Here is a 24,206-nt window from a genome sequence, read left to right as displayed (position 1 = left end):
CAGGCTCCGCTCTGCGTACTGAAGTCGCCTCCGGGTGGGTACAGATGTTCCTAAGATCTGTTACTGGTCACAGATGCTCAGCCTCTCTGAGCCACCTTTCCGCCTGGCAGGTGGGCCAGGCTCTGCTCTGTGTCCTGAAGTCGTCTCCGGGTGGGAACAGAAGTTCCTAAGATCTGTTCCCGGTCCCAGTTTCTCAGCCTGTTCGAGCCGCCTTTCCAGCTGGCTGTTGGGCTAGGCTCTGCTCTGTGTCCTGAAGTCGTCTCCGGGTGGGAACAGAAGTTCCTAAGATCTGTTCCCGGTCACTGGATCGGGGAGAACCGGGCAGATCAGGGCAGGGGGTGCCCTTTCCGTGTGCACTCCGCAGAGATCCCTCTGCTCCCCCGCAGCCTAGGTCTCCCACTCACCAGTTGCTCAGCCTGTTCGAGCCGCCTTTTGGTCATCTCATTCTTAAGGGTAGGGAAGTTTTCTTCTACAATTTTGTTGATGATATTTACTGTGCCTCTTAGTTGATATTCTTCTCCCTCTTCTATTCCTATTATCCTTAGGTTTGGTTTTCTCATTGTGTCCTGGATCTCCTGGACATTTTGGGTTAGGCGCTTTTTGGTTTTTGCATCTTCTCTGGCTGTTTTGTCTATGTTTACAATGTTGTCTTTGGCCCCTGAGATTCTCTCTTCCATCTCTTGTAGTCTATTGGAAATGCTTGCTTCTGTGACTCCTGATTTCTTTTTTAGGTGTTCTACCTCTAGTGTTATCTCTTTTAGTGTTTTCTTTATTGTTTCCATTTCTATTTTAAGTTCTTTCTTCAATTAATTCATTTCTCTGCTCTATTTTCTTCTAGTCTTTTGATTTCTTTGAGTGTTTTCATGTTTCCTCTTTAAAAGCTTCTATTTCTTTATGCTTTTCCTCCCTTTCTTGTTTAAGGATCTCTATCATCATCTTGAGGTATGATTTAGGTCTGAGTCTTCTTTTTCTACAGTGTTTGGCATTTGGCTGCTTGCTGTAATGGGAGGGCTAGTTTCTGGTGTTGCCAGGTTGTCTTTGTTTCCACTGGGTAAGTTCTTTTTCTTTCCTCTTACCATCTGTTGTCTGTGATTATATCTGGACTTTCTATCAGTAATTGGTTCCAGTGCTCCTATACCTTGCCTGTGTTGCTGGATTTCTGCTGTTCCTGGTGGCAGATTGCCTGAGCCTTTGGTCAGCAAATGGGCCCTCTGTATGGAAACTGATTCTCTATGGCAGACTTCCTGCTCAAGGTGTATGTGGGGGTGTCTGGGCATGCTTTCTGTGTGCTTGGCCCAGCCTTCTCAGAAACCCCGCTACTTGCAGTGCAGTCTCATCGGGATTGCTTTTCTGGATCTCCTTATTGTATTTCATTAACTAAAAAAAAGTGAACAGAGGTAAGGAGATAGATCTCATTTGTTTATAACCGTGGTTCTCAAATTTCCACATTTTTTTATACTTTTATTATTGTTCTTCATGTAGTTGTGACTATCAACCTTAAAATTATAAAATATTTTCTTTGTAACTTCATAAATTTAATTTTGCTACTGTTAGGAATAGTAATGTAAATATGTTTGTACAGAGAGGTTTCCTAAAGGGGTCACAACGCGCAGGGTAATTACCACTGGTTTAGGTAATGGGCAGCATTGTGAATAGAGCACGGGCTGGGTCTTTATAGTAGTATGTGTGCAACTCAGTTATGGTTGCTTCCTCCAGTCTTTCAGCTCTGCCACACTTGATGCTTATTTATCAATGATATGGAATAGAATGGAACGTTTCTCATTAAAAATTAAAAAAAAAAAAACCCAAAACAGCTATCTTAGGTAGGTAACATTTTATTTATCCTATTATTATTAATAGATATTTATCAGTAAATATAATCAATTTTATATTGACATTGTAAATGTCTCTAGAATTTCTTTTTCATTCCTTTCTTCCTTTTCCTTGTATTCATTTCCTCTATTTCCTCCCTCCCTTGTCTCTTTTTCTATTTGTTCTATGTTGAGGATAAAATCTCAGTCCTTATGAAAATTATATAGGTTCTTTGCCATAGAAGCACATCTCCAACCCTAGATTTACTCATTTAATTTAATTTGTACCACATAGAATTATTGAATAGTAACATGAGATGATACCTGATACTTTAATAGCCATCATTGCAACCACTCACATGTAAAAAGGAAGATATATTGTTTGTTAGTTTCTGCCTCTTTTTATTGACCCTCCTGTTATCACATGTACTTTTTGCACAGTAACTAGATCTAGAAAATACGAATAACACAACTGATTGTCAGTGACCATACTTCAGAATAAAAACATAAGATCTTGACGAATTTTGAAATTCTACTTCTTTATTTAGTCATTATTCCTTCTTCCCCAAATATGACACTATTTTATTGAACTTAAAATTCTGCAGTTAATCAATGTTTATATTGGAATTTTATATTTGGATTGGTACAATTAAATCATACATCAATGATACAAATGGAACTGGTTAAAACCAGACCTAATTCTTTTTCTTTCAGTTCCTTCAGATTCTCCTGTTGGTTTATAGACATTTTACCTAATCCTTGTAATAATCTTTTATCATCATGAGAAAAATCATCTCTTCAATGTATAAATTTTTAGGGGAAAATGTTCTTTATTTTTTTCCAATCTACATAATAAGTTTTTTCTTTTATCTCTTTCATTTATGTTTACTCTAACCTGGGGGAAAATACACATTTACACACACACAAAAGAAAAACAAAACAAAAAACAAAACAAAACAAAAAAAAAAAAAAGAAACACTCTCCTTGACTTAACACTATAAAGCAAAGAACCACAAGGATGCCACTGAGTTTGTCTTTAATTGACTATTGTTAGGCATAGGGCCTACACTTAAGAGTGGGTGTTTTCTGGTGACATCCGTTGGAGAAAACTAATTTTTCATTCACAAGAGGTTATTAATTAGAGATAGCTTTTTGGGTAAGAATAAGGGCATGTATGTTCATATCTGGGACCCCATCTGGTACAGATCTATGCTGGTTCTGAGTGCATGCTACCAAAATCTCTGTGAATTAACTAAGTGTTTTAGCTCTATAATGGATATAAGAACTTGATTCTTTGATATCCTCTATTCTCTTTGTCTCTTATACTCTTTCATCCTCCTCTTAGACACGACTTCCTGATCACTTAGGGAAGGGATTTGATAGATATATCTCTTCTGGAGCTGAGTTTTCTAAAGTCTCTGTGCATAACTTTGAGTTTATCAAGAGGGAAACATACCTAATACTGGAAACAGCCAACTTCCCAGGGTAGTAAAATCATGGATTTCAGAGGAGAACCTATAACCACAGTTTTATTAGGCCAACACTTTTTCTCACTATAGTCTTTATATTTGTGCTTATGCCCATAGAGAAGTGTATTTCTCACCTCTCATCAAAATATCTATTTGTAGCCAAGACCATTATAGAAAAACACAACCAGTCAAAGTTCAGAGTTGTGAAGCCCAGTCCCAAGTGATACACAGACAACAATACTCCTGGCCAAAAAGGTTTTAAAACTATAAAACTTTTAAAAAGTTTTTTAAGTAGCCCTTAATTTTGATTAATATCAATCGAGCTACAAATGATTCTATTCTTTTCATTATTTTAGTAGTAATTAGTTTACTGCAAAAAAAAAAAAAAGAATCTTTAGTTTCTAAAATAATAGAGTGGAAATGTAAAGTAAAAACAAATATTTTACATAATAGAAAGGTTTATATTCCTCTCCGAGTTTTGCTGTAATATTTTTATTGTCTTATTAAAGAATTCTAGGAGAAGAAAAATTTTTTTTCTTCTTTGTGATAATGTGTTCCTAGTTTGAGAATTGTTGAAAGTATCCTCAAGCCATTTAGCTTCTTCTTTAAAAAATAGGTGTTAATAGAAAATAACTTTTTTTTATTTTGCCATTCATCTTTTTATTTGCTGTGTATCTCTAATGTGGTTTTGTTTGTCTCTTTATTTGATTGATAGATTATCAAATAGTAGTTCGAAAAATTCAGAATCACATTATTCCCAAATTTATGTGAAACTTTAGACAATATATTAAATTTAATAACTTCTTCATAACACTAATGAATATTATTTCAGTTAAAAATAAAATATTATATTTTATAAATAATTATAAAATTTAAAAATCAACTATTATTTTCACTTCATAGATTTTTAATACACATTAGCCAAGAAATAAGACTAATACTAAAGTTTTGCCACAAGGTGGCAATGTTGTCTCACATATGAGAAATACCCAAACTTCTCTGGGGGATGATCTAAAGTGAATATATCATATTACCTTAAGGATTTTGAGTTTTGGGTAAACATTAAATGAAGACTGTCCACAAGAGCATTACTTTCTGGTTAGAATGTCTGCAGTTTGTCTTCAAACCTCTGAAGGTATATGAAGTTCCCTGTCTCAAACAACCAGCTTTGATTGAGTATTAAATATTTTAATTTGATCTAAAGCCCTTAGGAGAAAAATAATTAGACAGGCGTCTTTCAGTTAATAATATTGCCATTTCTGATTGTAAGTTTGTGTGATTTGATGCAGGAAACAATGCATTTCAAAATGTTAGTATTATGATATAAAAATCAACGTTTATCCATTAGCCATTGGTGATTGATCAAGATTAGGTTTTTAAAATAGGAACAAATGAAAGATTACACATTGGTTGTTTAGAAAAGAACTCAGGAACAAAGATCTATTACCACAGTATATCTTATATGTACAAAGTTGAAATAAAAATGAGTAAATTAATATTGCATGCTCATGTTCTTTGAAATAAATACTTAGTAGGTTTACTTTATCTATATGCATTGCTTTGCAAGTATAATTGGAGCTAGAGTGCATTATATTTTTACATGACAACAAGTCTCTTAAAATAAATTGTCTGAGCTACAGAAGCCAAAGGTGAGGGGTGATGTTCATTAAATATGCTAAAAAGATTAATAAGAATAAAGTTTGCCAAAGGCAGGAAGTCACCTTCACAACAATAAAAAGGAATAAAAAAACACACAAACATTCTTCTGACCTGGACATAGTAATGGATAAAGAATGAACATAAAAGGGAAGAGCATCACACTAGCTTGGAGCTTATCAATTGTATCTTCACAAAGAATAATTACATTAGCTCCCAGAAGGACACATGAAAAAGATGCCAAAGTCATCTCAGTCTATATTCTACAGTCAGAATATTTATTTTATTAGTCACATAGAAATTAGCAAAAGAAAGAAGAATCTAGGATAGTTCATATGTAAATGAAAAAACCTGTGTCCTCCAGTTAGAGACTACTTTTAACCATAAGCCACAATCAGAGGAGTTCTTCATAAATGATCCCTCCCCAACACACTTTATTAATGATCCCCTAAACACTTCATAACTGATTCCCACAACACACACATACATCATTTAACACTGTGATTTCTCACCTTCTTCTGCTACAAATCATGTGTCAACCTTTGGTTTATAACAGCATGCTAGTGTTTGAGATAGCACATAAAATTTGTCTAAAGAATGTTTTTTATTACATAGATGAACTTTAATACATCAATAATATATAAATATAATTATTTTTCTCTGTAATAATAAACAAATTACAGTTGATATAAATTTTAGACATCATCATACACTTAAAAAGTAAGGATTATCTGACAGAGTACAACATTTACACATTCAGTGTTATTTTTTTCTCTAACCATACTATATAATGTACAGGATATGTAAAAATTTAAAAGGTCAGAAAATTTGTGCTGAGGCAAGTTGTTGCTACAATTCATCTTTTTTTTTTTCTTTAAGACAACAACTTGAATATACCATCAAGAGCCACACTTACATTTTCCATCACTATTATGAATTTACCAAAATTTCTCTCCTGTATCTGTTATCCTGTGGAATAAGTTAAAGAATTTGATTAAAGGCAGAGAGGTAGATTTATATTTATATTTTGATATTTTCTGTTTCTCAATATAAAGAACAGTATTACCTACTCCAAATATGGACAATTATACCATTCAATAGTTAATGCCTAGATTTAAGCTTTAATGGAAGCCATTAACTCACTCTTCTCATCTATACCTTGATACATAATAAAGCTAGAAGAATGGAAGATGCTCTCAAAGAACTTCATTACCTTAATAAATATTAAATAAAATTATAGGATATAATATATTAGCTCACCAGAATTACTGGAATTGAAAAGTAGGACTTCCAGTGGAGGAAACAGACATCCATTCACTCATAAAAGTTTCAATCCAAAAATTGTTCTGCCTGCCAGATGCACAGGGATAAAGATGGAGTAGAGATTGAGGAACAAACAACCAGTGACTACCCCAACATAAGACCCATCCCATAGAAGAGAGCCAAATCCAGACACTATTAATGACACTCTGCTATGCTTGCAGACAGGAACCTACTGTACCTGTCTCTTGAGAGGTTTCCTTCAGCAGAAGATGGATAGACCCACAGCCAACCATCATGAAAAGGTATAAGACTCCTCTGGAAGATTGGATGATTGGGTTGATTGAGCAGGAGGTGTCAAGGATACTATAAGAAGACTTACAGAGTCAACTAACCTGGGACCATAGTGTATCACAAAGACTGAACCACCAAACAAAGAGCAGTGACATTCCCTGCTTGTAGCAGATGCATAACTTGGCCTTCATGTGGGTCCATAAGCAATTGGAGCAGGGGCTGTCTCTGATTCTGTTGGCTACCACTGGATCTTCTTCCTCTGCTTGGACTACCTGGTTATGCTTCAGTGGGAGAGAAGGTTCTTAGTTCTTCTGGTACTAGATGTCTCAGGGTGGGTTGGTACTCAAGGTGTGCTTCCTTCTCTTTGAAGAGAAAGGAAGGGGGAAAAGGAAGGATTTACAAGTGTAAGACTGGGAAGAGAGGAGGAAGTACACTGTAACTGGGATGTATTATGAATAGAAATAAATTATGAAAAAAGAAAAGCTAAATTCCTGACAATATAAAGATTGTCGAAAACTATATAGCATAATATGACTATGCTATGCCAAATACTTTGGTGTCTTTCAGGTTCATCCCACAAGGAGCCTTGTGGGTATGATAGGATAGTGATTTCTAGGATGATCTTATATTATATGGCATAGCAATCTGTAAAGATGTGTGTTATCTGTAGTGTACAGGTCTTTTCTAAATCAAACAGAATCAAACAAAACAAACCCTTAAAAGACGTAAAGCTCTTGATCAGGAGAGATTTCAGTATAAGAGAAAATCAATCTGAGGTAGGATTTATACTGCAGGATTTGAGCACTGAAGGGTCGTGCATGACATAAGTACATTGGAAAACTGTTAGTACAACAACTTTACTCAATTCATACACACCAGTCAGCACAAACACTTTGACCTTAGCCCTAGTACTACAGGACACCACATCCTACAAACATGTAATCTCAGAAAAAGAATAGCAAATTCCCACAGCTTGGATCCAAGCAGAAAACTTGATTTTAGCCTTGATTTGAGGTGGTGAGCTAAGATCCTAAATATTTGGATACTTGCCATATAAAACAATTAGAACAAGTAAATTTCATTTGGAGTCATTGCATTTGTGATAACTCATTGTATTGGATCTCTACTATAGTGATGAAGACTCATGTGGGTAATCAGCCTCTACATTCTTTCTGACAGTTTCCAGAGTCTCTAAGGAGATGGTCACCTCTCTTTAGATTTTTTATTTAAACACTGTCCTTTCCTAACTTATGGAAATAACATTTAGTGGCCATGTTCATTGTGCCATTGTGCCACATATCATTCAGGTGTCTAGCTGACATCATGACAAAAAAACCCTAGAGTAAACAATGAAGGCAACATGATCAGAATTCTATTTCAATGATTGCCTTAGTAGCTGAATAAGAGTATAACTAACTGTATCAATCATATACCAATGAGTATTTTATGCTAGAGGTGCAGGTAGAAGAAAATAGATCAGAAAAATAGTAATGAATAAGAGGAAGGGAGTAAATTCCTAAAATACATGCTAAACAAGATGACAGTTTGATGGAGCCTTGATGAGGAAAATGGAGTCCAGCATAATTCTTTTTGGAACTACATGGTCATTGGTTTTATTGATTGTCCTGAAGTGATTTCCTTTCTCTCTCTTTTTTTTTTTCTTCTAAAGCTTGAAATTAACTTGGAGGAAAAGATTGAGTTCATATTAGTCTTTAGGTGTTATCAATGACAGCACAGATGTAGGCAAGCAAACTCAGAGGTGGCACAGCCAAGCTGTCATCAGTTGTAACTCAGCATTTGAGGTTGTCTGGAACTGCATTTGCGGGCTCACACTCACTCACTCACTCACTCACTCACTCACTCACTCATTCACTCACTCACTCACTCACTCACTCACTCACTCACTCACTTCCACTTGCTTTGACTTTGAGGGAAGCCATGGTTTTATGTCCTCTGCGGAATGGATTATGTCACACTTCAACTTTGTTTCAGTGTATTCTACATCAAAACCCAAGTGTTCTTACTACTTACACAAGAGTAATTATTTTTGGTTTTAGGAAATGTATTGCAGTAGAATTTCCTCCTTCAAAGATATTGCCCACCGTTTGTTTCTTAGTTTTGTATAGGAGTTTTGGCTATACAAAGGCAAGATTCAGTGATGTCCAAGCTATGAAGTATATCAAAAGCTGGTGGTTTTCTAGTTGGCTCACTGAGCTCCTTCATTAACTCTTCAGAATATGATGAAACGAGTCCTCTCTCTAATAAATCCTTTCTGTTGGATCCTCCCATAAAAAGGAATATATTGTAACTTGATTTAAAAGTTTGCACATCTGATGACAAAAAATATCAAGGCCTGAACACCAACCAATGAGTACACATGGGGATACCCATTGCTCCAGTCGCACATGTAGCATATGATGGCATTGTGTGGCATCAGTAGAAAAGGAAGCCTTAAGTCCTCTGAATATGGTTCTCCAGTGTAGGGAAATGCCAAGGCGATGAGATGGGAGTGGGTGGTTGGGAGCAAGAGCATCTTCATGGAAACAAGGGGAGGAGGAGGTTGATAGTTGGAAGGAATATGATTAGAAATGTAAATATATAAAATATCCAACTAATGGGGCTGCAGAGATGGCTCAGTGGTTAAGAGTACTGACATTTTTAGCAAAGGTCCTGAGTTCAATTCAGAGCAACAATATAGTAGCTCACAAACATCTATAACAGGTTCTTTGGCCTCCTCTGGTGTGTCTAAAGACTGCAACAATGCACTTGCATACATAAAATGAATGTGTAAATCTTTAAAAAATAATCAACTAAAATAGCTTTATAAAAGGAAGATGTCAATATGCATTCGAGAATGCAGAAATAAGGGGAAAAATCAGTGTTCAATTATGAAATCTAAGTGGCAAAATGGTGATCTCTGGAATTTTAAACAGCTGAGTATAATTGACTAGTTTTCAAGCTACCATTGAAATATGGGGGTTTGTATCTCTTGTGGAGATAAAGTGAAATTTGGAAGAAAGAATCATATAAATATGAATATAAATTTGTCATTTTTTCTTGTGAATATCACTTGGTCATTTCTCCAATTTTACTAAAACATCATGATAAGAAAGCTTGAGAAATGGAAGTGTATACATAAAACTTTATGAAAATAAAAATGTAAATATTTTTAATTGAACAACTTTATTTTAAAAACAAAAATAAATGTACAGATTTTAAAAGCATTTTTACAGAAAAGTATATGAATACATTTTTGTCAGTATTTGGTTTTTTTAAAAGTTTGATAGTATGCCTTAAAATCTTACTAGTTACAATGAGCATAAAGTACATGTGAAACAAGTTGTAACCTGGAAATAGTCAAAGTTTTCTTGGTGTGTAAACATTAAGCATAATGATTTTTATATTTTTTTGGCCTTTGTTTTTCTTGAACTTCACATATTCTGTGAGTTGTTTCTGGAGTGTTCAGAGATTTCTGGGGTTAGTATCCAATTATCAGTGACTGCATATTATGTCTGTTCTTTTGTGACTGGGTTACCTCACTCAGGATGATATTCTCTAGATGTATCCATTTTCTTAAGAATTTCATAAAGCCATTATTTCTGATAGCTGGATAATAATTCATTGTGTAAATATACCACAATTTTTTTTTTATCTATTCATCTACTGAAGGACATCTGGGTTCTTTCCAGCTTCTGGATATTATAAATAGGGCTGCTATGAACATTGTGGTACATGTCTGTTTGTTGTATGTTGGAGCTTCTCTGGGGCATATGCCCAGAAGTGGAATAACTGGGTCTTCAGGTAGTACTATGTCCATTTTTCTGAGGAATCACCAGACTGATTTCCAGAGTAGTTGTACCAGTTTATGACTCCACCAACAGTGGAGAAGTGTTCCTCTTTCTCCACATCCTCACCAGGCATCTGCTGTCATCTGAATTTTTGATCTTAGCCATTCTGACTGGTGTGAGGTGGAATCTCAGGGTTGTTTTGATTTGCATTTCCCTGATGACTAAGGATGTTGAGCACTTCCTTAGATGCTTCTCAGCCTTTCGATATTTCTCAATTGAGAACTCTCTGTTTAGCTCTGTACCCTGTTTTTTATAAGGTTGTTTGATTCTCTGATGTCTAACTTCTTGAGTTCTTTGTATACCTTGGATATTAGGCCTCTTTCAGATGAGGGGTTGGTTTTATAAATAAAATGTTTTGATTTTCCTTGCCTATAAATGGGTCAAAAATTAAAATGTACCCATAGAAACTGTTACATGGTGAAATAAACAAATAGTGAGCAGAACAGGAAATGTAGATAAAATGAGGAACAAGAGTGAACTCTCAATCCTCTTTTAACACAAACTGCAAAGAACTGTACTAAAGCCTATTAAATAGTCCTAATTAACTGTGAATACTCACTACCCTCTGTTTTCTTTAATCACAACTTCACAGTATATAAAAAAATGCAGAGCATGTTTTTTCTCTGCCAAGAGTATGTTTGATATGGTGATGGGAGGTTTCTGCTGAATTTTATGTTGAAAAAACCCAACATGCATAATATCATGCCCAGCATCTTCTGCATGAGCATTCGGCATTTTTAAATTTAGTTTCACATATTGTCATTTCTCATCTTGTCTGTGCTGTTGTAATTTGAAGTAAATGTGACATAATGTCATCTTCCATGAGAGAACCCATCAGTGGTGCAAACAGTTGCAAATACAATGTCTTCTTTCATTAGCCAAAACTCCTACTGAACCCATCCCATTGTAGTAATGTACACATACAAAATGTATAAAATATTTCCAGAAAACATAGCATGATACAGTTCATTTGATTTCAGTGAGTTTTTATGAGTATTAGTTCCTGGATTGGAAAAATATACGGTTTAAAAAGTAATTCCAGGTTACATCTTGTTTTACATGTACTTTACGCTCATTAACTAGTAAGATCTTAATGCACATTATCAAATCTTTAAAAAAAAACCAAGCACTGACAAAATTGTATTCATATACTTTTATCTAGAAATGCTTAAAATCTGTACATTTATCTTTGTTTGTTAAAATAAAGTTGTTCAATTAAAAGTAAAGTAACTCTCTAGTTGGATCCAAGATCCATATGACACACATACAGTTTATTAGGTAGGTTGCTGCTAGAGCAAATATCAAACTTAAATTGTACAAAGCCAAATGGAAGTCTATCTGAGGAACACTGAAAAATGTAGTGGAATAAACTAACACATACCGCTGGCATGGGAACTCATAGATTGCAGTCCTGATAGGGCTTACATCTCTGCTTTAAGTTGATGGGTTTTATCTCTTGCTTTCTCTGCCAATTACTTTATTTCAAATGATAGAAAGCACATCTGTTAACAGCATTATAATTTAGAATTTATCAACACCCAATAATAATTGGAAATATACCAATTCCTGTAACCAGCAACTGTACCCAAATGTGAAATGAAATAATTTAAGCATGGGGATGTAGAAATCACATGGATAGATAAATTTAGTTTCCAGAAGGGCTAAAGGAGAATAGATGGTAGAAACCATCACACACTGAATCTCTAGGGCACATCTGAGTCTAACACTAGTATTAAATCTCTGAGTTCCATGACATCTGAAATACTTTTGCTTTCCACATACATGCTGCTTTCCAAGTTCCTATATATGTCTTATAGGTGGTTTGTTACTTTGGAATGTCAGGAACAAACTATAAATAAGTAATAAGATGTCCTGCAGTAGGAATGTATCCAAAGTCCAAGAAGATAATGTGACATTTTTGAGCATTCATTTTAAATTGACAGGCCATTAATATGAAATTTTAATAAGGATAGGAAGAAAAAGCAGAGGGTTTCAGTTCACATTAAATGTGTCTTAGTTGCGTTTTCATACTGACATTATGGCAAAGTGAGTAAAATTAAAGAACAAGACAGGTTTGGGATGAGATTAAAAAGAGTGTCTAAATTGTAATGTTTCATATTTTTTTAAGTTCCTGGTTTGTTTTAAAACTCATCTTTGTAGGCTTGATGCTTTGAATGAAACTTAGAAATCTGTAATTGGTGGAGTTTTTACTTTGAAATCTCCAAATAATTACCTCTTAATGGAGGAAATTTTATTAAGTCTTTACTCATAGCCAAGTAAATACATTGTTCTATGATAAACAAATCATTACTTTGATACAGATTGGAATTATTTATTTCTTCATTTCTTAATATTTTGATGCAGAAATTTCAGCCACACTACAGGCAAAAACATGAAGTAATGAACCCTTTTGTATGATGAATTTGCTTCAATAATTCTTTTATACAGGCTAATTTTGAGAAATTCATTTATATATCTCAATTATGAGCAATCATTTCTTTTGAACTTTGCTATTTAGTTTTACAAATGTTCGTGCTTTTCTATTTTTATTGAAAATATATTTTTGTACTTATATCTGATTACGGTTTAGTCTCCCTTTCCTCCTCCATTTTTCAGTAGTAAGAACACAGTGGGGTTGGGTCATCTGTAAAGAAGCCAGAGCTTTAATAGAACTCTTAGATTTTCAATCTTAGTGTTCTCAGGTCAGAATTGTGACCTTGTTTTTTTATTATCCCAGGCACCTGTCTTTTTCATTTTTATTATAGCAACTTAGACTAAAAAATGTTTTCTATAGTGAATCAAAACCAAATAAATTTGGGTATCAAAGTTTTTCTAAATGGACTATATGATGAGGTTTCACATCCTGCTATAGACGTGATTTAAAAGTAACTGAATAACAGAGGCACTGTCATTGAGAAATTAATCAACTGATGACTTATTAATCAATATACTATTAGCAGGCAGCCCTGTATAGAGAGAGTAGATCATTAGGGACATGTCTTTGAATGTAATACCTTTCTCCATTTTTATTTTATAATTTCCTTTTCAAGTTTAATTGTCTTTTTTTAAGACTGGATTGTTTTATGAAGTCATGGTACTTCGTGTCCCCACTATGTGGAACATGTTATTAAATTCTCGACAATTGTCATGTCCCAGGCTCTTGATTGCTTAGAGTTTTGGTGTAATCCACCATGATACTTAAATCTTCCAGTACATCAGAACTTTAATATCAGTTTGACAACAACTACCACATTCCTTGATAGGATTTTCATGCTGATGACATTTGTTATTCAGAATAATAATTGTTGAAGAATTATTATTCTTATTTCAACTCATTCAGTTGTCAGGCTGTCATGTCATTTCTATGCTTTCTGTAATTTTTCTTATCCACATTCTCTGAAACCTTGACACAGGAATTTTTAAAACTTCCATTACATTTATTTTTAAATACCTAGTGCTTATATGTTAAATAAGCTCACCATTTGTATGAGGATTTTAATAGAGTCCTTATTCCATTTTTCTCTACACAATAAAATTATTTTAATACCATGTCATGATATTTTGTCAAATTAAACCCGTTTTTAAAAGACATAAGCCTATTCATAAGGAGCACTGCAGTGGTTAGTACAGGACCTGCATATGTTTTTACCAGGTCCTCACATGTATGTCATGTCTGTTAGCCTCGTGTTTTTGTAGGAATCCTAGTAGTTGGCATAAATATTTTCCTGATTCTTTTTCTGCTCTTGAGACTTTTTCCTCCTATTGGGTTGATTAGGTCAGCTTCAATAAAAAAGGGTTTTGGCTTATCTTATTGGATCTTTCTTTTGGTCCTGTTTTATTGTCCTCTTTTGGACACCTGTGCTTTTCTGAGGGAAAAGGTGTGGTAGGGGTCAATTTTGAGAGAAAGAGGGAGGAGGAACTGTGGTTGGAGTGTATTGTATGAGGGAAGAATTTATTTTCTTTCTTTTTTTTTTGTTTTTCAATTTTTTTATTGAAAAATATTTTGTATAATAAACACATATTTGATTGAAAAGGTACAGTTAAATAAATATGATTGTTTTTCTTGCAGGCTAACTATAGCATTTACCTGTCCATTTGGTGTCTTTTGTCATTTTGTTTAACAGTTCATTATTTCATGAAACCCCCAAATGGGCCTTGTTTTGCCCATCACATGATTTTTTTTTAAACAACTTTATTTTACAAAACAAAGATAAATGTACAGATTTTAAACATTTTTTTTGCTTAAAATTATACATTTTTGTCAGTACTTATTACATGTACTTTATGCTCATTGTAACTATTAAGTTTTCAAGGTATACTATCAAACCTTGAAAAAAATCAAGTACTGACTAAAAAATATATTCATATAGTTTTATGTAAAAATTATGTTAAAATCTGAAGAATTTATTTTCAATTAAAAATTTAGCACATTAGGTTTTCCACTTTATTGAGATATAGTTAACAGATTCTATATTTTTAGAATGTGATGAATTAACATATACTTTATAAACTAGTTAATATTAAGTTAAAGGAGTTGACACATAGTCAACCTAATTAGTTACTATTTTTAAAAACATCTTCATACCTCCAAATAATAAAAACTACAGAAAAATTTGCATGTGTGTATGTATGTATGTGTGTACACACACACACACACACACACACACACACATACACACATACACATCATAACACAGTATGGTAAATACATAAACTAGTTACATAGCTAATTATCATTATTATAGATTATATATAATTGTTTATACTCTGGACTTTAGTTGTTGATAGATGGCAGCTGGGAAGGCTTGATTGTACCAGCAGCACCAATAACTTGTTAATTATGGATTGGTCTATCACATTGGGAGAGTAAAGAATAACACCAATTGTTAGAAATGTGATAATCTTGTGAGATAATAACTATAGATTCGTTATTCACATAAACTCTCTTAATAAATTGTGACTAAATTGATGTTAAATTTAAATGTATTTATGTATATGCTAATAATGTTACTACCTTGAGATCTAGCAACTGTGAGCCTGGCAATGCTACTAGAGAAAGGTCACATGATCTATTTGAAACCTGCTTATACCAGATTATTTCTATAAGCAAATTGTTAATTAAACTGCTACATACATAAAATTTAGAATTACTTAGGAGCAAAAAGTAGTTATCTATTAATCAAGGACATGCCTAAATTATACCTGCAGAACTAGGACAGTGACAAACTACATTTATATGATGCTTTTGAGAGATAAAAATTTGTAATATATTGAATTTTCAAAAAGATATTAAATTCCTGATGATTAGGAAGGACAGGAACTTGTGGCTGGAAAAGGTAACATGAGTGTTATTATTTTAATGGGAAATATCTCCCAGGGCCTCATGATTTTAACAATTAATCCCTAATTGGACACATTGAGGCAATGAAGACTTTATTGGAAAGGCCTAGCTGGGGTCAGGGATCACTAGGGTGAGGCATTCGATGTTTATTATTCTTGAGTTATTCTTTCCATTTTCTGCATCCTCAGCCAGAGTCTACCAACTGCTGAGCTCTTCTCTTGATGGTCTCCAGGCCACAGTGGGTGGAGTCTAAATTGATCTTTGCCCCATCAGTTGCTTGCAGTGATACAAAGGCCACTCAGACAATAAGGGATGCTGATGTGGTCACCAATAGATATATTCTAGATTTTCACTGTATTCAGGTTGAAGTTCTGTCTATAGTATTGTAGTATAATTTTTGGAAAATGTGTGTCATTTCTGTAGCTGTATCTGAGCCTAGATTCTTTGCATAATTAAACATTTAACTGAAAAAGTCCAATTATTTGGCAATCAGTATCCTTTCATATTCTATATTTTTATTTTGCAAAAATGTATATAAATGTTGTTTCTCACTTAGAATACTTATGGTGGTTTACATAACGGGTTTCCATGGCTAATGGTTAGTTTTTTTTTCTTCTTTCTTTTCAGATAACCCTCTCTTTAAATGTAAAGCATATTCCATTGTTGTTTGACTTGTGGAAAGAAGGTACGTGGGTTGTGTGAGGTATGTGGTGACTCTATAACTCTCAGCGGTTCTTGTCCTTTATGAGATAAATGTGAAAACTATTTTTGGATCAGCAAACGAATATCATTACTGAAGAGGACTGCATTTTTATTTTCCCTATTGAATAAAGGTGAGAAAATGTCTCTCTAATTAATTAGAAATGAAGGACATATTCCATAGCATATACACATAGACTGCATGGCAGCCACATTGTACTTAGTAAACAGCAACGGGAAAGTAGCACGTTAAATAATAAAATAAAATAATTTGGGGTTTTCTTATTGAATTTGGGCATAACATTCTACTTTCTATTATAGTGTAAATCTGCTTGATATTTCTTTTTGTGAATGACGGCAATAAACAGGTCTTGTAAAACGTATTGAGAGTCCCTGACTTTAAGTTCTGAATCCTTGAGCATCACCAACATGATGTTCAGGCATTTTTGTGGAGTTTGACCGGGTGGCCTACACTCCTTTGGGCCCCATGCTGGAAAGCTGGTGGCAATTGTAGATGTTATTGATTAGAACAGGGCTTCAGTGAATGGGCACAGCACTCCGGTGAGGAGACCGGTCATGCCTTTCAAGCAGACAGCTCACTGACTTCATCCTCAATTTCCCACACAGTGCCCGCCAGCGGTATGTACGGGAGGCCTGGGAAAAGGGCACATATCAATACGAAATGGGCAGCCACAGATGGGCCAAAAAACTGATGCCAGGAAAAAGAAACTCAAGATGACAGATTTTGATCATTTCAAAGTCATGAAGGCAAAAAAAAAAAAAAAAAAAAAAAAAAAAAAAAAAAAATGAGGAACAAAATAATTAAGACTGAAGTAAATCAAAAGTTCAAAGAACTGCTACCCTGAAGGCTTCTAAAAAGGCAGCTGTTGCTAGGGCTGGCATTGCGGTGGCAGTAGCAGCTTCTGCTTAAGCTAAAGTTCCAGCCAAGAAGGCAACAGGGCCAGGCAAGAAGGCTGCAGGTCAGGAGGAAGCAGCATCTCCTGCTAAAAGTCAGCCGGGTTAGAAGACTCCAGCCCAGAATGCACCTCCAAAGGCAGCTGGCAAGAAAGCATGAAGCTACACAAAAATTAAGGTTCTTTTTGTCTGACACAGTGGAAAATCTTTTTTGTGGACTCTAAGCTTTGTTGCCAAGTGGGTAGTAGACTGGTGGGATTATGATCAGCGACATAAACTCGCTGTAGCCAGTCTTTGGTACTTAGCATACAGCCACAGTCAAACTGATCCTATGTACATGGATATCATGAGGTACAACAGTGTCGTTAACCCTTGTACAAATAAATATATTTACCAAAAAATGTACTGAATTCTTAAATGTATGAAGTGGCAATAGAATAATGAAATTTTTATTGTTAAGATTTCAAAATTTCATTCAATGCAACAAATGCAATAATTAAATCTATTTGTTCACCTTCAGTTATGCAAAATACTGATATATCATTGATTTCTCTAGTCCACTGATTCCTCAAAGTGATGTCAAAAGTGGTCCTTAGACACAAGAATTTTATAACTACCTACCTTTATGTACAAATTAGCTTTTAACAATATAAAATAATGGTTACATTGTCTAAATTTTTTCTTAAATAAAACAATATGTTTTTTAATTATTTCAATAAGATTTAGTTTATTTTATCTTGTATATGCTAAGTGTTCATGTATTTATGGATGTCCATCATGTGTGTACAGTTCAAGTGAAGGACAGCAGAGGACACTAGTTCAAATATCTTCAGAAGTTGAAATTACAAGAAGTTCTGACTTCATCTCTGGGTAATAGAATTTGATATTTTGCAAGAGCAATACTTACTGTCAACCACAGAGACATCTCTTCAACGCTTCTGTAGGTCTCTTGCAGCTAACTGAGCATTCTTACCTCTAGATATGAAGTCTTTTCTTCTATGACTTTCTGTTGAAAATATTGTCTACTATTTCTACTGCAATTTTTTTACTATGCTCAAAAGTTCTATAGTTTAGTATTGTAATAATTTCTTCATAGATCTCATATGTACCATTCAAACTTTGTCAATGATTATAGCTGGATGAAATAATTCCTCTACCTTATTCCTCAATCTGTGATATCCTGTTCTGCACACAATTGACTGTATTGGTTATTTCCTTTGCTTGGGATTATATTTTATCACTGAAGTTTTCATTTTTGGTGTTACTTCTGTTCAGCTGTTCCAGCTTCTCTCTCTGTTTTTTTTTTTTTTTTTTTTTTTTTTTTTTTTGCTGAATCCTATTTTAATATTGTTTACTGATCGCAAATTTTCTGTTTTCATATTTAAACAATTCTGTTGTCTTTGTGATTTTCAATATATAAACATTCTACTGAATTCTTGGTCTGGATTTTCATCTACAGCACTGACATTGGTGGCCATTACTTTCTGATAGTTACTTTTGGCAAATACCAGTTTGTCTTCTCATCTTGCTGCTGCTGTTGCCCTGAGTGCTCTATGTGAGGAATTTGCTTATTGAGACCGTCTCCCTTGTCTACCTGCACTTTCCTAATATGAAGGATTGGTCCAGTAGAATGTAAGTGATGCGCACTGCTAAACATTGCTGGTCGAGGTATATTCCATCCATCATTATCATTTCATCTCCAGTGTTTTCTGCATGGCACAATCTGTCAAAACTATGAAATCCTTTCAGGAGACAAGCTCCCTTCTCTTGCTTTTAAGAAAGCCTCAGACTTTTCTTTCTACCAGGAAGACATTTCTGGGGAAATTCAAATTATATTGGGTCCGTAGTCTTCATAGTCTGATCATAAAATGGGAGTGATACAAGTGTCACTAGATTCTCTTAATTCTTTCCAGGAAACATACCAGGCGAGTTTCTGGTTACTCAGTTCCATATGCTGAGCTCACCGATTGCCCATCTGTGCTTGTTAGCTGTATTATCACTATTTTCTCATTGCCAAGGTTCACAGCCTCCTTTCATCTTTGGAGTAGATTCTATTCCTTGCTATTCTGATACTTCTATTCACCATGTTCCATAATAGCAGCTTATCACCCAGCATTCCCAGGATCCAGAATTCCCCAATACAAATCATTTTCAGTTTTTTTAACATAGAAGTTAATAGATACATCCAGATATTTTTCAAGTTTCTTTTATCTATACAATGTCAAGGTCAGTTAATTTTTTAATATAACATTTAATAACAAATAAATATAGTATTAATTCACTGAGGCACAAAGAAGATTGCCATTACTTTTACATAGGGATTTTGCATTGGTGTTTACATAGGTTTTGCATAAGTTTTACATAGGGATTTTATAAAAGATCTAATGGAGTTGTGCTAGTATCATTTTTTCCTGTTTTTAGATAGAATTTTGGTTTGGGTGGTGATGTCATGGCAAAGAGAAGGCATTTTGAAGGAAAAAAATTCAAAAACTGCTTTTTTGATTTAGAAGTGAATTCACCATAAAAAGATGTTTGAGGAAAGAAGATTTATTTCCACAGACGATGAACCTAAAGTAAGTAGAAGAATACTTTGATGGTATGTCTACACAATTCTTCACCCCCAAACTTTTTTAGAAGGTGAAGAGAAACATCAATGGGGAAATACCATGCTAACCCAGGTAGTACCGAACAAACATACTGAAAGACTATCTTAGTTATTGTTCTCTGAGAAACTGATAGAAAGAATACAAATATTAAGAGGGAATTTATTAGATTGTTTCACTGGCAGTGGTTGGAGTCATCCAACACTATCCCAACAGGAAGGCAGAGTCCAGTCATTGTTCATTTCATAAGGTCAGATGCCTCGGTTATTATAATCCAATGGCAGAGGCCTAGAGGATTCCTGGGGAGTCAGTGATCCCTCAGTCTACACTGGAGTTCCACCAAATATGGTTCCATTACCTGCCAAAGAATGCCTCGGCTACAGGATAGATAAGCTTTTCAGCTGGAATGAGGGCATGCAGGCCAAAAACTCTTTTCTTCTTTTTTTGTGAACTGTCACTAGTAAGTGGTCCATATTTAGGGTGGCTTATCTAGCTTCAAAATACTATGAGTTGGGTGATTCCTCCTGGGGTTGGAGAGTTGGCTCAGCACTTAAGAATAATTGTTAATCTTGCAGAGAATCAGACTACCTACGTGGCAGTAATCACTTGTTCAAATACCAAGGGGATACATCACCTGCTTCTGGCCTCTGACAGTATCAAGCACACATGTGCTTCACAGTCTCATGTAAACAAAACATTCAAACACATAAAACATATGGTGATTCTCTTGCAGACTTAATAGTAGGCAGTGAAAAAAATGATCAGGGTTGGATAAGAATGAAACTCGGCTCAGCCTGCTGATTTTATTGTAACTGGCATAGGTGGAATCTTGCCCATATAAATGTCCTTTAGCCATATTTATACAAAGTACAATTTTGGAAAAAAAAATGTTCCAGTAACTTAACGCACTCCTGAGTAAACAGAAATTTACTATATGTTTGCATAGGTCTTTACAAAGTACATATAGCTTCATCTATAAGATAGATTTTTATTGACTTGAAAAGTTAATATTAGTCCTATTAGTGCTCAATATAAAAGTCTAGGGAGAATGACTAAAGTAAACAAACTGCCTGTGGGTGTAAAGTTTTTGATGGCCCTAAGATAATGCAGAAGTCACTCAGACTGTTGTAAAGCACTAGTGACATCATTCATAAGAATGGGTTTTATGGTTTAAAAGTGATGCTCAGTGTGTTAGGAAGAGACAGTTTGGGATAAGTAAATTCCTTGAGATGTAGTCAGAGAGTGTCTCATCAAACAACAAGAGATAATTAAGTTGTCAAATTACACCATTCCTGGCATTGCATGAAGAGCAGGTAAAGTACCACTTCACATTGAGGAGGTAAGCTGTGTGCTTAACTTCCCTGGTTTCCAGCTGCTTGTCTTTGTGTACAAGGCTTTCTTGACCTCTACAAAATCTTAATTTAATTTTTTGAAAATAAAAATCTTGTTTCCTCCTTAAGAGTTTCTTCCTGTTTGCCTGTGTTTTCCTGTATTACTTTAAGAGGGTTATTTAGGGTATCTAGGGCTGGCTGATTTTGTGTAAATGATTTCAATAGTGCTGAGTTACATTGGCATTTGTTGTTTATGTTTTAGTATTTGCCTCTTGTAATATGGTTATCTTTAGTGTTAACTTGCTGAAGTGTCTCCAGTTCATGCAGCCCTCCTTGAAGGCAGGTAGAGCTCTGTGACCTGGGTTAGAGCAGCCCCCCTGAGAGGCAGGCAGTGCTATTTCTTGTTAGGGCAAATTTCTATGTCCCTATTAAAAATGAGGACATCATGAATTTTGGAGGCAAATGGATGGAACTAAAAATATCCATACTAAAATCTAGACTCAAAAGGACATGCATTGTGTCTACTCACTGATAAGTGGATATTAGACAAAAACTACAGATTGCCTATGATGCAACCCACAGAGTGTAAGAAGTTTAACAAGAAGAAAGCCCCAAGTGAGGATGCTTCAATCCAACTGAGAAGGAAGAACAAAATAATTATGGAAGAAATTAGGTGGGAGAGGGGAAGCAGAGCGTGAAAAAAGGTGCAAAATCAGGAATGGAGGGAGACAGGCTAGAAGCCCAGAGTGGGAGGAGAATGAATAGAAATACGCAACTGCTCAGGGTGGTGGTTGGAGGTAACCTCAAGACAGTCTTAAAGACCTGGGATGGGATAGGCTCCCAGGACTTAATGGGAGTGACTTCAGCCAAAATTCCCAACAGTGGGAAGGGGGAACCTGAAGAGACCACCTTCAGTAGGTAGACAGTGCCACCAGTGGAGGGATGGGGTCACCAACTGACTTTTAAAATTTTTGACCCATAATTGTTCTTGTCTTAAAAAAAAAAGTAAACAGAGACAAAAACTGGAGCAGAGACTGAATGAAAGGGCTTCCAGTGAATGAATCAATTTAGGATCCATCCCTTGGGCAGGCATTAAATCCTGACACTATTGCTGATGCTGTATTGTGCTTACAGACTGGACCCTAACACGACTATCCTCTGAGAGACCATAAAGCAACTAACTGACTGAGACAGATGCAGACACAGATTGGACTGATATCAGAGACTCTATAGAAGAGTCAAGGAAAGACTGAAGGAGCTGAATGGGATGGCAACCTCATAGGAAGATCAATAGCACCAACTAACCCTGACCCCTGGACCCTTAGGATCTCTTAGAAACTTAGCCACCAACCAAAGAGCATATACTGGCTGGTCTGAGGCCCCAGCAGATATCTAGTAGAGGACTACTTTATCTGGCCTCAGTGGGAAAGGATGTGTCTAATCCTGTAGAGACCCCAGGCTCCAGGGAAGGGAAATGCCTAGGAGATGGTAGGTGTGGTGGAGAGTGGGAACAGCCTCTCAGAGATGAAGGGGAGGAGCATGGTGTGAAGAACTCTGGGAGGTGGAAATGTTAGGGAGGACAACATTTGATATGTAATTAAGTAAAATATATTTTTTTAATTAGTGAGAAAAACATGCTTAGTATTGACTGGAGTGCATAGTAATACAAAAGGGCTATGCTGCAGGACAACTCATGTATTTATAGTTATATTATTTTCATATTCATTAGACTGAAAAGAGTATAAAGAACTCTAAAAGGTGAGAAAACTTTCTCATCACTAATATATTAAATCTTGCTGAATTAAATGCCTTTCGTTTTCCTTCTTGATAAAGTAACGTTCCAAGAAATTATATACCTCTTATATAACAATATAGAATAAAATGATTTACTCTTTTGAAATATTCCAGATTTTCCAAACTAAAAATATTTATAAAATAGATATAATATAATATATTTTTATGTATAATGATGTAGCACATTGCATTGAAGAACATTTTTGTGGTTGTCTAACAAACTTTTATTTTTAGCTCATCTGCTAGCATATGTAATTGAAAAGAAATTGATATAATTCCATATTTATAGAATACAAATGTCTAAACACATTACAGATTTGAAGTTTTAATAGATAGGTGATAGCCACCCAAGATAATATTCATATTATGACTGATTCTTACTATGAAGCTAACCTGGTTTTGCTTATCCTCCTGATACTTACTATTAAATTATTAACTCTAATTTTAAGACATATAAAACTCAAATAATTTATTTTTAAGACAGCACGGGTAGGTAAGTGAAAGATCTGATTCCATAGGAAGTAAAATTGTTTTTTCAATGATTCTATCAGAAATTGGCTTACTTACCATGCTTGGAGCATCAAATTCAATGCCAAGCAGTTTATAAACTGTGGTACTTCTGGATAATCTTAATAAAGAAAGTAAATGCATGAGGATGAGAAGTTCAAGGTCATTGTCTCTTCTTCGTTTTTCGTGCCAGCTTGTTATAAAGACATCCTGTTTAAACAAACAATTGCTAAAACGACCCCCCCAAAATAAAAGAAAATTTTATTATATGTTATTTTTATATAAGGTGCCTGTATACACATATTATTTTTCACTTGTAAAAATCTGAAATAAAGTTACATAAAGTAATTGAAAATGATTTCCTTTTTGTTGACAAGCTTAAAATTGAAACTTAAGAAGATGTTTGTTCAAACAATGCTTTTGCAGACACACTGGGCACTTATTTTGAAATGTAGAGATTGTATTTGTAGAGATAAATGGATGTGATTTTCTAAGATTTTTCTTTTGCTTAAGATGTAATACTAAGTTATACAAAAATAAAATAGAGTGGCACAAATCACATTGCTATTAAACTAAATTCATCTGAAGCTGAATGTCAATTTAGTCACAATAGAGTGATAAAATGCCCTTGAATGTTTTCTATTTAAAGAGAAAATTGATGTGTAGTTAAGAATGCCC

At 34.7% G+C, this 24,206-nt stretch overlaps 1 pseudogene across 1 annotated transcript in view; it reads left to right on the top strand.

Annotated features, from left to right (window-relative positions):
* Positions 1–17,453, top strand: part of LOC308420092 (large ribosomal subunit protein eL14-like) — a 35,525-nt pseudogene extending 18,072 nt beyond the window's left edge. The window contains exons 2-3 of the transcript in view: positions 16,307–16,364; positions 16,819–17,453. The product of the transcript in view is annotated as a large ribosomal subunit protein eL14-like (transcript). The remainder of the gene's footprint in view (positions 1–16,306; positions 16,365–16,818) is intronic.
* The last annotated feature ends 6,753 nt before the right edge of the window (positions 17,454–24,206 follow it).

Source organism: Micromys minutus (genome assembly GCF_963924665.1).
Source record: "Micromys minutus genome assembly, chromosome: 4".
Lineage (NCBI taxonomy): Eukaryota > Metazoa > Chordata > Mammalia > Rodentia > Muridae > Micromys > Micromys minutus.
The sequence above is the reverse complement of the archived record's forward strand: the minus strand, read 5'-3'. Positions and strand labels throughout refer to the sequence as shown.